We start from the raw sequence: 22078 nt of genomic DNA on the forward strand, positions 1-22078 counted from the left end.
GTATACCAGACCTATGTTACAAGTGTAATAATCATCAGGGTTCATTATATCACTGTTTATGGAAATGTGATGAGATTCAAAAATTCTGGAATTCTGTGTTGAATTACGTTTCCCAGATTACATCTTGTCCGATACCTGTGTGTCCTAAATTATGTATACTGGGCATTTATTTTACTTTTTTTTTTTTTTTTTTTTGCACAAAATAAAAACAGCAATAGAAAAAACAACATTCAAACAAGTAACAAAATTGTGCAGGAGAGGTTAGAAGCCAAAAAGAAGGCTTATATGAATATCTCCCCCGAAAAGAATACACAAAAAAAAAAAATTTAAAAAAATACAACTGAAATAATAAACAACAGTAAAAACAATAAAAATGTAATCCACATTACAAATCATCAAATACAAGTCAAGTAATACACAGCCTTACATTTTTTCATGAATTAAAGTCCTTTTCAGATGCTTTTTAAACAATGATAAAGTAGATGTTGACTGAAGTTCAGGTCTTAGATTATTCCACAGATTTGGTCCACCATATTTATCCTGTAAACTGCTCTTTATCTGCTAAAGAAAGAAAAATGGTTGATTTATGTTTATTACAAGCTAAGCGGTGTATCGCTTTGTGTTGGAAAAATACTGGTCGCCCCTCTTTTGACTTCTGGTTAAATAATTTAACCTCAAGTTTGGCTCTTGAGAAACTGACATATACGGTTAAAAAGAAAACTTCGTAATTCCATAACATTTGGAAGATGTTTTTGGATTTAATTCAGAGTGGTGATAATGAAGGGATAGTGAGTAAGTGACAAATTGGGATGTTTTGTTTGATGTGGGAATGTACATGTACAGTATTATGTCAACTCTATACCTAAGTTTATTTATTATGTTACTTAATCAGCTGTTTCTTTATAACGCTGTCAGATTGTTTGTCACATCTTTTTGAGATTTATTTTGCTTTTTTATATATATTTATTTTCATTTATTTATATATATATTTATTTTTTTCTCTGCCATGTTCAAGATGTTCATGATGTTTAAAGTTTTGTATGAATGAAAAATAATAAATAAATGTTTATTAAAAAAAATGTAATAAGAATGTCACGTCATTTTCTAATAAAGCCACATTATGTAATAAACTAACGCATTTTGTAATAAACTACGTCAACGCATTATGTAGTAAATTTTTTCACATTATGTAGTAAGTTATTATAATTTGAGAAATTTATTACAAAATGCACTTGACACATTTTTATTTAAAAAAAAATGTAATAACATGGTTCATTATGTAACAACAATCCACATTAACATAATTTCAGAGCAATTTAGAAGAAATTAGTCACAGGAGCTACAGGTAATGGAATCAGAACTTTAACCACACAGTTTAAAGATTACTTTAGCACATTGGTATTATATTGCCGTGTCAGTTGTGTCTGATACAGTGTCTTATGATTTTGGAAAAATGTTCCTTGACACCCTCAGATTGAACAGCAAACATTTCTTGTGTGTTTTATCAATTTAAGTCACAGAGATAAGCTCCAGTCCATACGTGAATGGTCTTCCCTGTCTCTCTGCGCCTTCCAAAAATTTACTACATAATGCATTGAGGTAGTTTATTACAAAATGCATCAGTTTATTACATAATGCGGCTTTATTACAAGATGACGTGACATTCTTATTACATTTTGAACTTTCATTACATAATGGGAATTAATTACATAATGCAGCCCAACAGGCCTGCGGGCTACAACCAACCCGTTAAAAGAGTCCAAACCCTCTAGTCGAATGAATTCAGGAAATGGAAAAATGAAACTGAAGATATTAACAGTCAAGTATGTAAAAATCTTCTAAGTTCTGGGGTCAAATACTGGAGTCAGACCAGAAAAATACTATCACAATAACCCCAATTTTTCCTTTGTTTTAGTGTAAAAAAGCTAAATTACATGAAAATATTTACATTTAAAAACTATCCTTCCACACAAAATGTGAATAACCTGAAAAACCACAAACAACCTGAAATGTCTTAAGAAAAATAAGTGCAATTTTAACAATATTCTGCCTGTTACTAAATGTTTTATCCACTGTCATGTGTAAAGGAGATGTTGAGGCGTCATTTTTAAAACTGCACTTATGTTTATTAACACATTTCAGGTTGTACGAGGTTATTTTGATTATTCACATTTTGAAAGTTTAGTTTCCATCATATAATTTTACTTTTTTCACAATAAAACAAAAAACAACAGCATATCAAATATCTATAAATAATGATGACTCCAATTGTTGTTTCGTTTTAGTGTGAAAAAAGTCATATTTTCAGTGCAATTTTAACAATATCCTCCCTGTTACTAAATGTTTTGTGTATTTGTAGATCCACTGTAATGTGTATATGATAAACTCAGGCAAAATATTGTTAAAATTATACATATTTTTCTAAAGAAATTTCAGGTTGTTCATGTTATCCGATTTTTTATTTTTTTTTTTTGGATTGATGTATTTATTTTGAAAATGAATGTCAAACAGAAGAAAATAAATAAACAAAACACTTAAACATAAGACATATAATACATATTCAAAAAGGAGTGAGAAGTACAACTTATAAACTCCCACCTCTTCTCCTTATATAATTAATAACAATAATAACCTTCCTCGTCTAATCATATCTATACACTATGCCATAATATGACTGATACTTACTAGTAAATAATTAGGTTTCTGGCTTTATACTATTATGAACAAATATAATATGACAATATAAATTTTTAAGGATACTTTGTAGATGTAAACATGTTCATAATGTACATTTACTTTTTTCACTCTAAAATAGAGAAATGTTTGGAGTTGACATTATTTATATGTTATTCTTTTGTTATTTTACGAGTCTGACCCACTTGAGAATATACATGACCCCTGAATTAAAATCAGTTTGACATTTGTCCTATAATCCTATAACTTGTGGCCAGATTTAAAAAGATAAAAGTGTTCTTTATTTGTTTATTTATTTATTTGCTAGAAATAATAATAATAATATTCCTAAATCTGGTCAAATTGGCTTATATTGAGCAAAAAAAAAAAAAAAATGTGCTAATCGGGTAAAAAAAAAAAAAAAAAAATCTTGGCTAGAATGCTGAAAACAAGCAAAAGAAAAAAAAAAAAAGTCTATCAACAAAAAAAAAATTAGGATTAGTGGATCAACAGGTATTAACCCTTTCATGCATTAATTATAAGAGTCTTAATCTGTAATTTTTTTTTTTTTTCTGAGTGTTTTTATTCCTCTTCAGGCATGAAAAACAAACAATGTGACTGAATTTTTTTTAGGAACCTATTTTTCATGGAGTTACAAAAATATCCACTCAGCTGGACACCATGTGTTTAATTTTAGATGCAAAGAAAGATGTATTTACTGACATACTGTGTAAAAACTATGAAATAAAAACATTTTTAATGCAGCTAATCTGATGTTTTGTCACATTTTAACATATTATAATACTAGTTATTACTCACCTCATGGAGATAATATGCAAAAAAACAACGTTTTGTTTAAAAAAAAAACAACAATAACAATTAGCTTTTTTTTTTTTTACACTAGATGAGAGCAAATCAGGTTTATCTAGAACAGCAAAGTTACAGTATTGGTATGAATTGCAGTTTATGGGATGATGCATAAGCGTCCACTCTGTTGGCTGATATGGAACTAAAACGACAAAATCCATGAATATACAAGAGAACACCATTGAACAGCTGTCCACCGTAGTGACCACTATGGATGAAAGGGTTAAACATTTTAGATCAGTCGATGATTTAGGTCGCCAGTTGCTGTTTGGGTCTTTATGGGTTTTAAAAAAAAAAAACAAAAAAAAAAAAAACTTCACTAATTGATGAATGAAATGACAAAAGAAACAAGGTCTCCTGAAGCTTTAACTTCATCATCCAGCTTTAACCCCAACCCTCATCCACAACAGTCACACAAACTCTGATAGCAGAAGATGGAAGGTCTGTGTCAGTATCACAACAAGGTGGTAATCAGGCAGAGATCTTTGTTTCACTGGGACGATCAATAAAGGATTGCAGTGTGTTCACATCTTGCAACTGTGCAAGATTATCAGGTTGGAGCCATCCATCAGGGCCTGATAGGTGGTCAATGGCAGAGCGGCTACAAGTGAATCAGTGGCAGAGGTGGAATGTAACCCTCCACTGTCTGCCCTCTGAAGGATCTCACACACAAACAAGTTCGTGTGGTGGTTTTGTGAAAGAAAACAACACCAGTAATGAGATGAGTCAGATACTTATTGTTGTCAAAATCATGAGCCAATGTGGAAACAAGACAAACAACATTAATCCACAGTCATATGTGCAATTTGGACATTTCCACTTGCAGGTGTTAAACATACGGCCCGTGGGTCAAAACAGGCCCGTCCAAGGGTCCAATCCGGCCCGTGGGATAAATTTGTGAAATGCAAACGTTACAGAAAGTATTTACAATCACTGGTTTTAAAATCAATCATAAAGTTTGTATATTATAATTAGACACCTCTGTGCAGATATTTATTGTGGATGTATAATATAATGTAATAATATATTTGAATAATTACAATACTACATTGATATAAACGAAAAAAGATAAATGGTAAATTTCACTTTTCTCTCATGTCATCACCTTCCTATAGTAATTCATTAAATAATAAAATATGCAGTGTCAGGTTACTTTTTTTGTGTTTGTTGAAAAATGAGTCGGAAAAACTTATTAGACCATCAAAAGTCTTCAAAAATAATGGTTATGCAGTCAAGTACTAACTCCTGTGTGCATCATGTGACTAAAACAGAAAAAAAAAATACACGGAATATCTAAAAGCACTGTTTTTGTCAGTACAGTGTCATAGATATTGATGGAAGAACTGAAGTGATTTTGGTTATTATCTACAAAAAATGGAAAATGGATAGATATCAGCTCTGAAATTCAACTACTATGAGCTATTTTTCTGGTTATTGTTGTATTTGTCCAAACAAATGTACCTTTAATCGTACCAGGCATTAAAATGAACAAGAAATTGAACAAAACAAGGGTGGTCTAATAATTCTTTCCACGACTATACACTCCAATACTCCGATCATCCAATTTCTTGAGTTCTCCCATTATTCAAGTGATCGTGCAAACCACAGGTGTTAAACATACAGCCCGTGGGCCAAAACAGGCCCGCTAAAGGGTCCAATTCAGCCAATGGGATGAATTTGTGAATTTGCAAACATTACACTGGAAATATTAACAATCACTGATTAACAATCAGTCATAAAATTTGTATATTATGATTAGACATCTCTGTGTAGATATTTATGGTGTATGTATATATTATATACAGTCGCTGGAAAATTATTAGACCATTAAAAAAATCATCAAAAATAATGGTTCTGCAATCCAGTACTAACTCCTGTGTGTATCATGTGACTAAAACAGACAAAAGAAAACATGGCATGTCTAAAAGCACTGTTTTTGTCAGTGCAATGTCATAGATATCGATATAAGAACTGAAGTGATTTTGGTTATTATCAAAAAAAAAAACATGGAAAATGGATAGATATCAGCTCTGAAATTAAACTACTATGAGCTATTTTTGTGGTTATCATTATATTTGTCCAAACAAATGTACCTTTAGTTGTACCAGACATTAAAATAAACAAGAAACTGAACAAAACATCGGGTGGTCTAATAATTTTTTCCACAACTGTATATGGATACTCCAAGTCGATGTGTGTGGGATAAAAAGACACTATACTGATATGAAGACCCCTTCTTGGTATGGTATGGGTGGGTAATATATCAATGCTTTAATATTAATATTAGATGTGTGATGAGTCATAAAAAAATCTTTTTAGTTCAGGTTCCACATACAGACCAATATGATCTACAGCGGACCAGACCAGCATAACACTAATATAATCTAGAAATAATGACAACTCCAACTTTGTCTTTGTTTCAGTGTAAAAAGTTAAATTCCATAAAAAATTTTTACACTTACAAACTACGCTTTCACACAAAATGTGAATAACCTGAACAAATATGAACAACCTTAAATGTCTTACGACAGGGGTGTCAAACTCATTTTCTTCCAGGGGCCACATTCAGCCCAATTTAATGTGAAGTGGGCCGGACCAGTGCAATAACACTGGTCAACAACAAATTTATTGTGGAAGTTTTTTGAGCTGATTTAGGATAATTTTGGTGTGCTGAATCCAAAAATCACATTAATTTTGCTCAATCAGGTCAACTTTCTGAACTATGCTACATATTGGCTTTTTAACGTTTTTGCTTACATTTATGGGCATTTTCACATCATATGATACAAAATTCTTTCATATTTCTTGCAATAAACGAGTTCTGAAGATTTTACTTTTGCCAATTTATGATTAATGTTTTTTTTAATATTACAGGTGAATGAAATGGCTTCGACTAGATGATCTTGTAAAAATAAGCCTGACATATTCTGCTACATCTGCGCTGAATACACCATTGTACCTAACAGGAATCAAGTCACAAGTTTCATAAAGTGTGCTTACCAGTCTTATTTTGGTATTAAACTTGGTGACCAAGATAAAGTTTGGGCACCACACATGGTATGCAAGTCATGCACCGAGTATCTGTGTCAGTGGACCAAAGGCAAGAAGAGTTCTCTGAAGTTTAATAAATACATCCTGTTAGAAAATTATTTTTTTTCTCTTAAAACCTATTTTGGGTGAGAACTATATAAAAAAAAATCAACTGATAAAGTCACAAAAATGTAATCAATTTTGTGAGAAGATCAAATTTTTCAAAATCAAATTAGCAAAAAAAAACCTGACCTGATTGAGAAAAACATGTCATTTTTGGATTTAGCGGTGCAAAATGGTCCTAATTCAGTTGAAAAAACCTAGACAACTTGCAAAAAACATTTTTTGTAACCCAGTGTAATATGATAGCCAATAAATAATGACAACTCCAAATTGTTCTAGTGCAAAAAAATGACATTCAATTATGCCACTATATACGTTTGACTTCCTGATGAAGGCTTGAAGCCGAAACGCGTAGAAGTGTTTTTTAGGTCTAGATATGACCGTGCCATGTTAATAAAGGCATTTTAATGTTTAAAGAGAGCCTTGGATTTTTCCTCCAGTTCGGTATCTACTTTATGAATCCCTTTTACCAAAGAGCACCTCGAACAAACTCTTTTTTTTGGTCCGAGAAGCATTCCTTCCCATGAATTTTTATACCAATATTTATGTTTACAAACTATCCAAACAAAAAGGAAGTGAATCACCTGAAAAAAATGAAATTTGTTAAGAAATATAAGTACAATCTTATCAATATTTTGCCTCAACTTATCATTTATACATATGCATTACAGATCAGATCTACAAAGGCACAAAACATTTAGTCACAGGCAGAATATTGTTAAAATTGCCCTTAATTTTCTTTAGACATTTCAGGTTGTTCCTATTTGTTCAGGTTATTCACATTTTATTGTTAAAAGGATAGTTTGTTAATGTGAACATTTTCATAATTTAACCCTTTCATGCACAAATTACCACTGTGTGAAAAACATATCCAATACACACACACATCATATAAACAGACGTATATACTACAGCTGTTAATAATTAACCCTTTCATGCATGAATTATGAGAACCTTAGTCAATATTTTTTTTCTTGAGTGATTTTATTCCCCTTTAGGCATGAAAAAAACAATGCAATTGAAATTTGTGGATGAATCTATTTTTCATGGAGTTAAAAAAAAGTGTCCACTCAGCTGGATTATTTTTTAACTCCATGAAAATGTAAATAATTAGTGTAAAATACAGGTCTTCATCTTTTCATGGTCATCAGATATGACCCATTTGGACGTTCAGAGGCTCCGTAGTTACTGTGGAAACACCTCCATCTTCTACAACATTGATTCACCAGTAAAACCCATGGAGTTGAATGAATGACAGTGGATGGAGACAATTAATGATAGATTTGCTGAAAAAGTCACTTTTTTTCTGTTTTCCCTTTTTCTGATTTAATAACCTTTGAATTTACTCTGAGTTTTAATCAACATCAATATGATCAGCAGATTAAACATAATAAAATACCTACTTTATGCTGAAAAAATGTTAAATACAGAGGATAATATAATAATAAATGGTGATAAATACTTAAAAAAGGTTAAATAGAGAGAAAAAAATCATTTGGGAACTGCCATTAAAGAAGCGTTGGGTCTTTATGGGTTAAATATTAATCACATTTTATTTCCTTGCCTTTATATTCCCTCATGCAGATATTATGCAGGTACTGTTATGGAAGTTCAGGTGAAATTACATTGTAGAATAGCTGTCCACTGTAGTGACCACTATGCATGAAAGGGTTAATATGTAAACTGGGGTTAGACGGTTGGAGAAGGGTCAAGTCACGCGCCTATTGACTTTAAATCAAAAAATTAGAATTGAGATAATGATTTCAAACTTTTTGGAGTTCAACAGTATAACATCTGAAGTTTCTAAATCCATTAAAATTTTTGCCAAAAAAGGATTCTCAAGAAAATTACAGAACTTTTTATACGAACTAAATTCAGTCCCTCGGAAAGTTCCCCAAGAATGAATAATAACATAACTTATCATTGCTATAATTTGAAATCTCAATCATATATTTCTATTTTCAATATAGTTTTATGACCTTTTATATGCCCTTTTATCATGATAAAAATCATTTTGTCTGAAAAATTGGTGTGAATTGCTGTTTTAAGCATTTTAATATCAGGTGGTGCCAGTTATGTAGGGAATTTCAGTTTTCTCAAAAAGCATGTTTTTTTTTTAATCACTAATTAATCAGATGAGCTAAACCAATGGAAATTTCTGAAAGTAAGCATTTAACCCCCTGTTTAAGCATGGCTCCATTGGAGTTTTAGATTATTTTGTCACTAATCTAAAAAAAAGATTTTTTTTTTTCCCTACATAATCAAAAATAAGTCTCGACATGAAATAGCTAGCTTGTGAAGGATTTTTTTTTCTTTCACTTTCTATAGATTTAACTTTTCAAATCAATAATGATGATATTCTAGTGTCTTCATATGGATTTGGTTTACATGAATATTACATTCTCTGGACAATATTTCATTTTAATTGAGATCAAAGGGTAATTATCACAGGATGTTGATGAGACTCAACTTCAGCAGGCTGTCAGCTGGTATGAATGGGGTCGCAGCGATGGAATTTTGCGAAGGGTTGCCAGTTTGATTCCCCAAACTGACAGAGAAATTATTGGTCGACGTGCCCTTGAGCAAGGCACTTAACCCCTGCATTTGATCCCTGGCTGCCTAATATGACAGCTATGATGGGTAGTAGTGATGGGTTAAATGCACAGGGTCTATTTCAGTGTATATTCCATGAACACATGTACAATTCACTGACAAATAATGACTCTTCTACTGTTTCTACATCATAAACAACAACAAATGAATATTTACTGTATGTCCAATCCAGTGGCGATTTCTCATAGACTGCAAGGGAGGCCCGGCTTCCCCTAAAATTACGAAAATTAAATGGTTAAATATGTACGGTTGTGTTGACATTTTATTGACTATAAATGTGTTAGAACACGTTCATCTTAAAGATGAGTTTGTTCAAATCAGCTTTATCACAAATCAACGGACACAATGTTGTTCACTTCTCGTACATTCCCGTTGCGTTGTTTTCTCATTCGATCTCTGCTCAGTGCATTTCTCTGTAGACTGCAGGCGTCTCTGGGCTTCAATGGGACTGAGTGGAACAATTTTTTTCATTGCCTCAAAACTGGACGGTAATTGGATAAATGCCACGATGTTGTCCCGCCCCCGGACACCGGGCGTCTCTGGGGGTGAATGGAGCTATGGGCGGAGCTCGGCCGGGCTGGACACCAGAATCCCACGTGCTGATTGGAGGATCAGTCGAAAGGCTGAATCCCGTTTGATTGACAGCTAGTTTCAGATCAACTCCTTCACTGACAGAGTTCAGTTTAATACCGTCGTGCATTCTGCTGTGAAATCGAGAGAGAAACCACTACCAAATTACTTGTTCATTTCTTGCACTGTAACTAAAACACACTCATTGTACTTCCTTGTTTCAATTTAACATAATTTCACTGTTTTCTTGTTTCAGTTACATGATTTAATCATTTCTTGTTCGAGTTTAATATCGTTTTGTAGATAGTTAAATCAATCAAACTGTCGGCTAGGTCGGACTGAAAGGAGCATCTCTAGTTTAAAAAGGCTGAAGTCTTACACCCACAACACAATGGGCCAAACCAATCTAAGCAGAGAGGACACTGGTCCAGTCCCTGGAAAAGACGCCTAGTTGGTACGATAAGGTCACTGACCATTTTCTTAAAAAGGAACGGAGGGCCGAATTTATGTTTAAATAACTTAACTTTTTTTTTTGATGTAAGCCGACAATGAGCTTCCCCTGTCTGAAAGACGAGTAGCCGCCACTGGTCCAATCTATGTTCATTTGTGTCCTTTTCCCATTCCAATTCCTATTTATCAAAGTTCTCCTTTCTCCTCTAGCCAAAACTCTCCTCTTCCTGTTCCTCCTTCCCTAATCCATCCCCTCTGCATCATCATCATCATCATCTTCGTCCTCCTCCTCCTCTTCTTCCCATTTTTTTTTCTTCCCTTTGTCTTCTTGCTCATTTCTTTTTATCTACCACCCTCGTCTCCGTCTCGTTCTGCTTGACTGACCGGGGAGCTCAATCATCGCACAAGGCCAGCCCAAATTTTTTATAAAGGCAATAAATCATTTCAGCTTTCATCTCCTGTTATTGATGAATGACCAATTATTTGTCATCTAATTCACTAAAAACGATGACCCAGGGAGATGGTTCAACTTCTGTTATTTTTCCTTCTTCCTCCACTGGCTCATGTGGCACGGAACAGTAGTGATGGATTGTATCCTTAAACTGTTATTACATGTATAATGTGGCGCTCAAATCCGACATCTCACTTAATCTGGGCTCCACCTCCCAAAACAGAGAGACCAGCGACATTATAGAACAACAGAGGAGGAACAATAAACACGATCTGTATTATTAACCACTTCTATAGGAAAGAATGTGCATTTACACTGTACATTTAAGCACCTATGTCATATTGCTATGAACATGTATGGACAAAAGTATTGGGACACGTTGAATTCAGGTGGTTCTTTTCTAACAAGGGTCTGGGATACGAAACAATGACAAATATCAATAATAATATAGTTTTATACTGGAATATATATCATTGCATTGGTTAGTTTGGTTTAAATTGTTAACTTTGCTTCCAAAATGCCTCAGAGATAGTTTTTAGTTAATTTCTCTGAACATAAAAACAAGTGTCTCCATCCACCGTCATTGATCCAACTCCATGGGTTTTACTGATGAATCAATGTTGTAGAAGAAGACGGTGTTTCCATGGTAACCACAGAGCCTCTGAACGTCCAAATGGGTCATATCTGATGACCATGAAAAGATGACAAACTGTATTTTACACCAATTATTTACACGTATAGATAGGATTAGTGGATCAACAGTTATTTAACTTTTTATATCAGTTAATTTTTTTGGTCGCCAGTGGGTGTTTGGGTCTTTAAGGGTTAAACTACACATTATACTATAAAATAATTACTTATTACTAGTACTTGATTATTGAACTCTAATAAGTAATAGGTAAATAATTTATTTTTGATTCTACATTAAATTGCCATTAATTTGACGGTTAAGTTTTCTACTTCTCTGGTTTATTTTGACCTTTTTATGTTTCGCTTGTTTGTTTGCTTGCATGCATTGTTTAATTTTTGTTTGTTTTTTTTTCCTATATTGGATGCTGGGTGGCTGAATTTGTTCTGTAGGACAGGCATTAATATAAGCATTTTGCTTCTGCCTGTGCCTTTTCAGTCATTAACCTGTTGGAAATGTTTGTAATGTTTGAAGTGTTGTTGCTGACACTGGTTGTATTATTATGTGATGACTGAATAAAGAATTTCATCATCATCATCATCATGATCATCATTATTTCTACTAGTACTTTCTAATGTGCAGTTGCCTGTTTTTTCACAACTATTTTCTTGTGAAATTTCTTATACGTGTATATTCAATGTTAAACTGCGACTGGAACATTAGTTTCCTGAGGGTTCTGCCCAAGGGATTGTAATGGCAAAATTACTTATATCCATATATATATTCATGTATTTCATATATCATATAGGTTTCTAACTTTATTTCAGATAGTGCGACTTTTTCTGTGTTGTGTCCAGAGTAGAAGGCCAGGCCAACACCTGAGTAGTATAGAGAAGATTTCTCACAGGGGTCTTATCTCTAAGTTCCTGACACTAGCCAAAACACTTTCTACATATCATAATTTTCTCATAGGAGACAGAAGACTACATGGGGATTTGTATTTTTGGGTTCAGACCGTCTCAGTCTTTTCTCTCAGTGATATTTCTTTTTATGGAGCTCCAAATAAAGTGATTTCTTTGACACTGAACGTTTGAACTTATCCTTCTTTATTACAGACGAATTAGTAGAGTAATATTTTTCCATAACAGGATTAATGAAGTTATATCTAATCTAATTAATCTACATTTCAGTGTATTTAACGGCAGAGGATACTGGAGGACCTTCTTGCTGTGAGGCTGGATGTGGTAACCACTACACACCCATGTACAAAAACATGTCAATTTTTACATTGAACATATAGAATGAGATGTGATTTCTTCCTTGGGTTATAGTGTCAGTGGTGAAACCGTCCCACTGCACATGCTCAGTCTCTTGAACCCTAAACTTAAGTGATGGGTGTAGCAGCTCCAGGACTCACCTGCTCTGTTGTACAGTCACATGGTTTCTGCAGTCATGCAAAGCTGGAACACTGCGGATCAAACTTCCATCACTGTCAAAGTACAAACAGCAGAAAGGTGATGTGGGTATTTTTTCAATTTCACATTAATCACAGGCACAGACATAGATTTTATAAATAGATCCTCTAGTCTAGTTTGGAGCTGCCATTGAGATTTGAACTTTTTTCGACATTATCAATCTTTTTTTTTTACCCTATTTAAGTGCAATTTTTAAAAAATATTATGTCCCACTTAGTACATTTGTAGAACCTGAACTAATATGATTTTAACATCCTTTAATGTTTATATCTTCAGTGTAATTTTTGCATTTGAGAAATTCTTCCCACAGGCCGGATTTGGACCCTTTGGTGGGCTAGTGTTAGCCCACGGACCATATGTTTGACACCCCTGTCCTATATTATGCTCCTGCAGTACAATGTCCTACCTGTTTACCAGTTGATCTTTCAGTAAACACTGGGACAGGATACTAAAACTAACCCTGTAAAGCCTGAACCATTAAATCCTTGACAGAAAATTCCACTTCTTTGAATCTGGAGCCTTTATTGGTCCTTCTGAAAAACCCCAATTATTTATTTATTTTTTTTTTTTTTTTTTTTTCAAATATCCATTTCCATGTACAAATTTCAATTTTGTATCATATTTGACACATCAGGTCTCAATGCTCAGATATTATTATTTTTGAACAAACAAAAACATAATAGAACACAAACATGTCTAACAAATTGGTAATTCCTTTTCAAAATTGTCAAAGTTCTGCCTCCTTCCTCATTAATGATGATCTTGTAGTGTCACTGGAAAGGCCTCTGGTGAATGAATTCCTCCCCCTGGTGGATTATCTGTGTATTGCATGTATTTAATTGTATACATAAGGTTTTTCAAGAAAAAAAAATATCACACTAATCAGTCTTTTCTCTGTAGCACTTTGAGATTCTGTTGAATGAAAAGTACTTTATAAATGCAATTTATCATTATTATCATTATTATTATTATTATTATTATTATTATTATTATTATGTAGAGGGCTTCAGAACTCATGTATCAAATATGACACATTTGGCATCATAGGGTTAAGCCGAAACCACTGAATTCTACCCGGTACCATGACTAAAATCGGACTGAAATCACAGGTTTTTGAGACTCACATGAAAAACTTGGCTTGGTTTCGATGCGTAGCAGATGAATGGACCAGTCATCCTTTTCATGAACAGAAAGAAATAGCAGTGGGTGACTTGAATGCAATGTGTGTGAGTTACTGCAATGGAAATAAGAGGCAGAATGAATGAATAAAAGTCCACTCAACAGGATTAAAAACAACTTCTCATATATGATGCAGACCACCATTAACCCTTTCATGCATACTCAGAGGCTGTTCTCTTGTATATTTATGGGTTTTGTTGGTTTAGCTGCATATCATCCTGTACACTGCCACTAACTGGCAGATATGGGAATAAAATAAAAAATAAATAAATATTTTTGATCTCAAGTGGACGGGACCAGTAAAATAATAACATATAATAAATAATGCCAAAAATGTAAAATTACATCATGAAAATGTTTACATCTTCAAATGATCCTTTAAAAGAATGTGAACAACATCAACAATCATGAACAAACTGAAACTTATTAAGAAAAATAAGTGTAATTTTAATTATTTTATGCCTCTTAAATGATATTTATATATGCATTACAACTTGGAGATCCCAGTGGATCTACAAAGACACAAAACATTTAGTAACTGGCAGAATATTGTTAAAATTACACTTTCTCTTTAGACATATCAAGTTGTTCATATTTGCTCAGATTCTTCACATTTTCATGTAATGCTACTTTCTTTTTCACTCTAAAACAGAAATCTTTGCAGTTATCAGTACTTATAGGTTATTTTGAGAGTATTTTACAGACTGACCCATTGAGACTGAATAGGGCTGAATGTGGAATCTGAATTAAAATCATTGTTAAAGTCTTCAGTGTCATTTTTGCATTCATACATTTATCCCACAGGCCAGACTGGACCTTTTGGTGGGCCGGTTTTGGCCCATGTATGTTTGACACCCGGGTCAGTGACAAAACATGGGTGACAAGGCTAGCAATTTAAAAATATTTCTGAAAATGTGATTTCAGTGCTGGGAGTCAAGTTTATTAGTGTGTTGATTTTTCAGTTTTGCTTGTGTTGTACATTTTGAGATGGTAGTTATACTTTTCCCCCCAGGTTTAAAACTTACTGTACATGAAAATGTCAAGTGGTGTAACCCAAAAGGAATGAGGAAATTTATTTTAATTTTGTCTAAAAAATAAGTAGCTGAGGGAGCAGATTTAAATCATCATTTTGTTTTACTAGTGCCCTTTCATAGATTCGAAGGTAGATATATCCCAATCCTAAATCTGTGTCTTTTTGTCTCATTGAACAGAACACATACCGAACAGCACATCTGTTTTTCCACTTAACGTTTGACCAAATTAATTCTGTAGTTATTTTAACCTTTTAACCCTTTCATGTATACTGGTCACTACAGTGGACAGCTATTCTACAGCTGTTCTCTTCTATATTCATGGATTTTGTTGTTTTCATTGTTTTGTTTTTTTCACACCCATATCTTTATTAAAGTTTTAAGACACTACATATCTTTTCTGACATAAATTGGTAACATTATGTAGATCTCTCCTGAGGATAAACCCCCAGAATCACAAAGCCCTCCCCATAGTTTTCACACAATTTATCAGTAAATACATGTTTCTGTGCGTCAAAAATTAAACGTCTGGTGTTCAGCTGAGTGGACATTTTCGCAACTTCATGAAAAATAGGTCCATAACAATTTTTTTTCATTATTTTTTTTTTATGTATTTTTTTTTTTTATTATTTAATTATTTTTATTTATTCATTTATTTATTTATTTAAATTTCTCTTTCAGAATAAAATTTTCAGTCGCAATGTTTTTTTCATGCCTGAAGAAGAATAAAAACACCCAGGAAAAAATTTTGATTAAGGTTCTCATAATTCATGCATGAAAGGGTTAAGTCCTTTAAATGTAAATAAATTGCTGGGATAAAAAAAAAATGGACGTCATGTCACTGACCTACCCATGTTATAGAGGAAGGAAAGTTTGGCGCCTTGTTTGTTTGGACCTGGAAACAGGACACCCCTTAAGGCTAGCATCATGTAACATCTGAGCACTAATATCTTCGTTTAAAAAAATCCAGATAATTATTTTATATTGTGTCAGAAATTTGCAGTAACTCCCATGTCACTAAATTGGACGCCACGCATCAGTGGCTGTACTTCAACTCTAATTCATCAGTTCTTCATAAACTTGATCAGCAGTGACATGTTCTAGTGTCAATCAATGCTAATTGTTATTAGAATGTAATTAACAGTATTATCTCTATAAACTGAGTCGCAAATAGGGTGGACTGCCCTAATGTGGGACATTTTTTGTATTTCAGACTTCTGTAGTATATTACAATGTTAAAACAACATGGTAATGTAATAATAATAATAATAATAATAATAAAATAATATATAATGTAAAGCTTCAGTGTCCCACATTAGGACATTGTAGAATTAGAATATGTTAAAATGTGAGAAAACATCAAATTAGCAGCATTCCAAATGCTTTTATTTGATAGTTTTTGCACAGTATACACTTATTCCAATATTGGTTTGTTAAAAACATATTTCTTTGATTCAAAAATTAAATGCATGGTGTCCAGTTAAGTGGACAGTTTTGTAACTCCATGAAAAATAGGTGAATTAAAAAAAAAAAAAAAAAAAATTAAAATCAAAAGAATAAATTGCATTGTTTTTCATGCTTAACCCTTTCATGCACAGTGGTCACTCCAGTGGACAGTTCTTCTCCAGCTGTTCTCTTGTATATTCATGGGTTTTGTTGTTTTAGTTCCATATCAGCCAACACAGTGGACACTTATGCATCATCCATTAAACTGACATTCATACCAGCACTGTAACTTTCCTGTTCTTAATGAACCTGATCTGCACTAACATGTTAGAGTGTAAATCAACTGCTAATTGTTATTAGACTGTAATTAATAGTTTTGTTTGTTTGTTTTTTACACAAAATGCTTTTGTTTTGCATATTATCGCCATGAAGTGAGTAATAACTAGTATTAGCGTATGTTAATATGTGAGAAAACATAAGATTAGATGCATTAAAAAAGTTCTTATTTCATAGTTTATAGTTTTCACACAGTTTATCACTTTCTGATATTGCGTTTTAAATACATGTTTCTTTGCTTCAAAAAATTAAACACATGATGTCCAGCTGAGTGGACATTTTTGTAATTCCGTGAAAAACAGGTTCATTAAAAAATTTTCCATCACATTGTTTTTATTTTCATGCCTAAAGAGGAATAAAAACACTCAGGAAAAAAAATCTTGACTAAGGTTCACATAATTAATGCATGAAAGGGTTAAAGAGAAAGGGGAAAACATTTTTTGACTAAGGTTTTCTAAATTCATGCATGAAAGGGTTCAGTTACAGATATTAAATCACTTAAATCAACACTTACACAGTTTAGTGTTTAATTCATCAACATATAAACCACTAAACGCCCACAGTTATGTTTTATTCCTTTTTGTTGTGTTTTTTTAATTACCTGGCTGCTGTATCGTCCATCTGCATGAGGTCAAAGGATGAACAGGTGTTTGAAGGGAGGCTGATTGGACGGACCGTACCAACAGCCCCACAAAATGGGGGGGGACTCAGTATTTTTGACTTTGATTAAATTAGTGTTTGTCCTGTTCCCCCCTTTATGTTAAATATGGTCTAATCAGCCAATTAATATGTTCAGCTGCTGTTCGTAGGTTTCATTAAAGTTCCTTTGACCTCTCTTAAAGGACCCATAACATTTTATTTGCAATTTAGTTATTTGTAAAACCTGTTTTTTCTTGTAAAATAAATATTTTTTTTCTTGAACTGTGATATACCTGTGGTCCTTTTCTGGACTCTTCGTCCACGACACACGGAATTTACCCGATTTTCACCTCAGAAACGTCGGACTTTAATAGATTAAAATGGTTACGTGCTTTTATTTTGAAGTTTTTTTGGTTTTTTTGGGTTTTTTTTTTTTTTTACTGTTTCCTGTTTTATTTTGTAAGAAGTAGTATTTGTTGTGCATTTTTTAATTTATTTCTATATTTTAATTTATGTTCCGGCTTCACCTGATTTACTAATGCGTTACACCTGTGTCCCTTCAGATTGAACGAAGGAATTAATTATTTTATTTTATTTTATTATTATTTTTTTATTTATTTATTTATTTTTAGTTTAGTTTTAGGGTTTTTTTTAGTTGTTTAGTTAGTTTCAGTTAATTTTTTTTATTATCATAATTTTTCTTACATGTAAAAATCACAGTACAATCACCAACAAAACAAATTATCAACAAAAAACCACCAAAACAAAAAAGGAAATGTATCCTACTATAAAAAAAAAGACACTTTATACAAGTTTTTTCTTCTATTTTCTTCATGTATTCAGTTTTCTTGCTTTGTTTTTTATATGGATTTCCTGTTATGATTCCTATTGTATTTTGACCTTATACTGTTTCACTGTATTTTAACCTGTTTTCTGAATTACTGGGTTAAAAAACCTGGATTGTGCACTTTAACTTGTTAATTTCTGACTTTCTTTCTGCTTGGGCCTCAGCCTGTAATGTTAAATTGTTAGATATATGTATTTATTTGCTGTGTTTATGTGATGCTTTCTCATTTACACTTTTTTTGGTAATTTTTTTAAGGTATATTAAAATAAATAAATAAATAAATAAATAAATAAATAAATAAATAAAAATAATAATAATAATACTAATAATTATTATTATTATTATTATTATTATTATTATTATTATTATTATTTACAGTTTCACTGATAATTTACCCCCTTGTTTTTGCTTCTTTTCTTTGTATTTCTATCTTTATAGTAGGTTTTATATGACGCACAGATTGGATGACACTTTTAATTCCGAGAAATGTATTCTAATCTAATATTCTTTTGTTTTGTTGAAAATAATCAACTTTTTTGGAAGTTTTTTTTACACGATATTTTACTCTTGAAAGTCTATTGAAAGTAAAATTATAACTTGAGTAAAATCACAGCGAAAAATAGAAAGAAAGGATGTGGAACAGAAACAGTGGAATTCCTACAATAAACAATGGCCTAAAAATAGTCATAATAAATTACAAAATAGAGTCTTCATATAAAATGGTCTCAAGAGAAGAGGATTTATAGATCATAAAATAAAATCTTTATATTTTTCACCCTTAGATTTTTTTTTTTCCAGCTCTCTCAAGTTATTCTTGCAGACCAAGAAAAAAATAATAAACTCAAATGTCTCTGTATGTCAGATGATATTTTCTTCCCCTGAAAATCCATTGATATCATTTTGCTCCATTTGCGATCTATGTCAGATATGAATCTCATATTCTCAGGGATATGTTGCAGATACATATCAGATGTTCCTGCTTTTAGATCCATGTTGTGTTACAAAAATAAAGGGAAAAAAAAAAAAAAAAAAAGTAGACACATGTGGGCTGACTGTATTCTATAATTTGGCCACTAGATGTCAGTGTTTCATCATATTGTCTTCATTGTGCAGACACATAGAAAATTAAGAAAAAAAATAAAACAGACTAGCCATAATTTCATCAATGTAAAATTAAATTACATTTTATTTTTATTTTTTTTACATACTGTCAATTTATTTCTCATGTGTATGTGTTTATACCGTGGTTGTTTGGTTTTTGTTGCAGTTTCAACAATCAGCCACCAGATGTCACTGTTTGATTAAATATTGTGCTTCACATACAGCTCCAACTTACTTTGCATTGTCTTTTCCTTTTTGTGTCCACCTGTTTGTTCACTTTTTTTTATTATTAAAAAAAAAAAAGCAGCTTTGGGTGGAAAATAATAATCAATACAAATTAATATTTCAGTTTTTTTCTGCCAAGGTCAACAAGCTGTTGACATCTTAAAAAAATAAAAATAAAAAAGCAAAGTTTACACAGGCCATGAATCATGTAGCATTCCATTTCATCTCATTTGGTCTTACTTGTGCAGCCTTGATACTGTTTTTTATAAATTCAACATTAGGTTCTTTCACATAAGGGGTTTTCTACATGTTTAAACCAACTGTACATTTCATAAAATCAGACAAACCGAGGCAAAGAAAGTGAGATTTGGCAGATTTTCCCACGTTTACAGTGAACTGACTCATCAAGGACTCGATAAAACACTAAAAAACTCGATAAAACATTTTTTTAGACGGAAGAAGTATGTGAAAATTGTCAGCTGAAGATGCCACTGGCTTTGAGACACATGTATGTAGGAGGTTTCTGTATGTAGAAGGATGTTGCAGACTGGGTTTTAATACGAGCCTGGATAAATAAACACAAAAATGCAAATGCAGCCTTAGAGAGTCGAGCTCTTATTCTCTGATGGGTGGTGACAAAAGTAGCTCAGGCTCATTTCATTTGTCAAGAGACTACTTAAGGATGAAATATACCCCCCCTGCACCGCCGTTTTGAATATCTTTTTTTTTTTTTCTCCCAAGGACGTATGAGCTCATGCTGCCTGGACCGATGCCTGGACCAGAAGGAAGAGGAGGAGGAGGGGGGAGGAGGGGGGGGAGGAGGGGGAGGAGTCGGATGCATTCATCAGGTAGATTACATCATCACTGGCCAATCGTTTGCTTTGTGACACGGGCTTTCACAGCAGCGTGCGTCGCAGAGTTTAGTGTCTGAGAAACTGGAAAAGAAAGAAACACAAGATCTGGGTTTGAGAAAATTTAAATTAAAAAAAAACCAAAGGTCATGGGGTCAAATAGGATTCACTTTGGGATTGATGGAACAACACAAAAGCTTTTAAGACAGGGGTGTCAAACATACAGCCCGCGGACCAAAACTAGCCCACTGAAGGGTCCAATCAGGTCCGTTTCTCAGGGGACACATACCAGTAAAATCCCATCATAATAACCTATAAATAATGTCTTTTTGTGCTCTATTGGCCCATCGTGTGATTCTCTTTAACCTCCTAAGACCCAGTTATGGATTTTCTGTCCACATTTGAGGACCAGAGTTTCACAACTTTATATAAAAAAAAAAGAAAAGAAAACTGTCCACCACAAAGGACATTCCATAAAAATGTAAAAAACTGCATCTGAAAAAACAGTTGCATCATGGTGTTTCCAATATAGGCAATTATTTAACCCTTTCATGCATGAATTATGAAACCATAAAAACATATGGCCTGTGGACCAAAACCAGCCCACCAAAGGGTCCAAGCCAACCAACTGCGATATTACTGCAGATATTAACAATTAAGAGTGTCAAATTCGTTTCAGTTCAGGGGTCATATACAGACCAATGTGAGCTCAAGTAGCATAAGAATCTATAAATAATGTCAACTCCAAATTTGCTCTACGATTGACTGTGAAAAAAGTGAAATTACATGAAAATATTTACATTTACAGGTTATCTTCTCACCATAAAATGTGAATAACCTGACCAAATATGAACAACTTGAAATGTCTTAAGAAAAATAAGTGGAATTTTAACAATATTACACTTGTTACTAAATGTTTTGTGTATTTGTAGATCCACTGTGATCTGTAAAATTATATTACACATGTGTAAATAAGGACATGAGACACAATATTGTTAAAATTTTACTTAATTTTCTGGTAGTTCATTTTATTCACATTTTATTGTGAACATTTTCATCCTGTAATTTAACTTTTTCACACTAAAACTAATAGAAAATTTTAGAATAGTCATTATTTAGATGTTATTATGATAGCTTTTTACTGAGATCATGTTGGGTTTAATGTGTGGCATGCATAATTTTCTTAACGGGGAATTTTTACGTAGTTCTTGTCTTGTCATGTACGTTCATTTAACTTTATAAATGTAGTTTTCATCTTGTTACGTTGTTTACATCAGTTTTTCTGTGTTATATCTTACATGTCCTTTTCATCTTCTTACGTTTTCTGTCTTTTTCATCATTTCATCATGTTAATGAGGTTTTTATCAAGTCAAGTCTTTTACATCATTTACATATTGTTTCATTTTTTACGTATTTTTACAGCATTTTCGTCTTGTGTTGTTAGTTACACATGATATTTACAAACCAAATCAGTCCTGATGTTGTGAAAATTTGCAATTATGCAAAATACAAGTAAATGATAATTCTATGCAAATGTATTTAA

Source organism: Sphaeramia orbicularis, chromosome 2, assembly GCF_902148855.1.
Source record: "Sphaeramia orbicularis chromosome 2, fSphaOr1.1, whole genome shotgun sequence".
NCBI lineage: Eukaryota > Metazoa > Chordata > Actinopteri > Kurtiformes > Apogonidae > Sphaeramia > Sphaeramia orbicularis.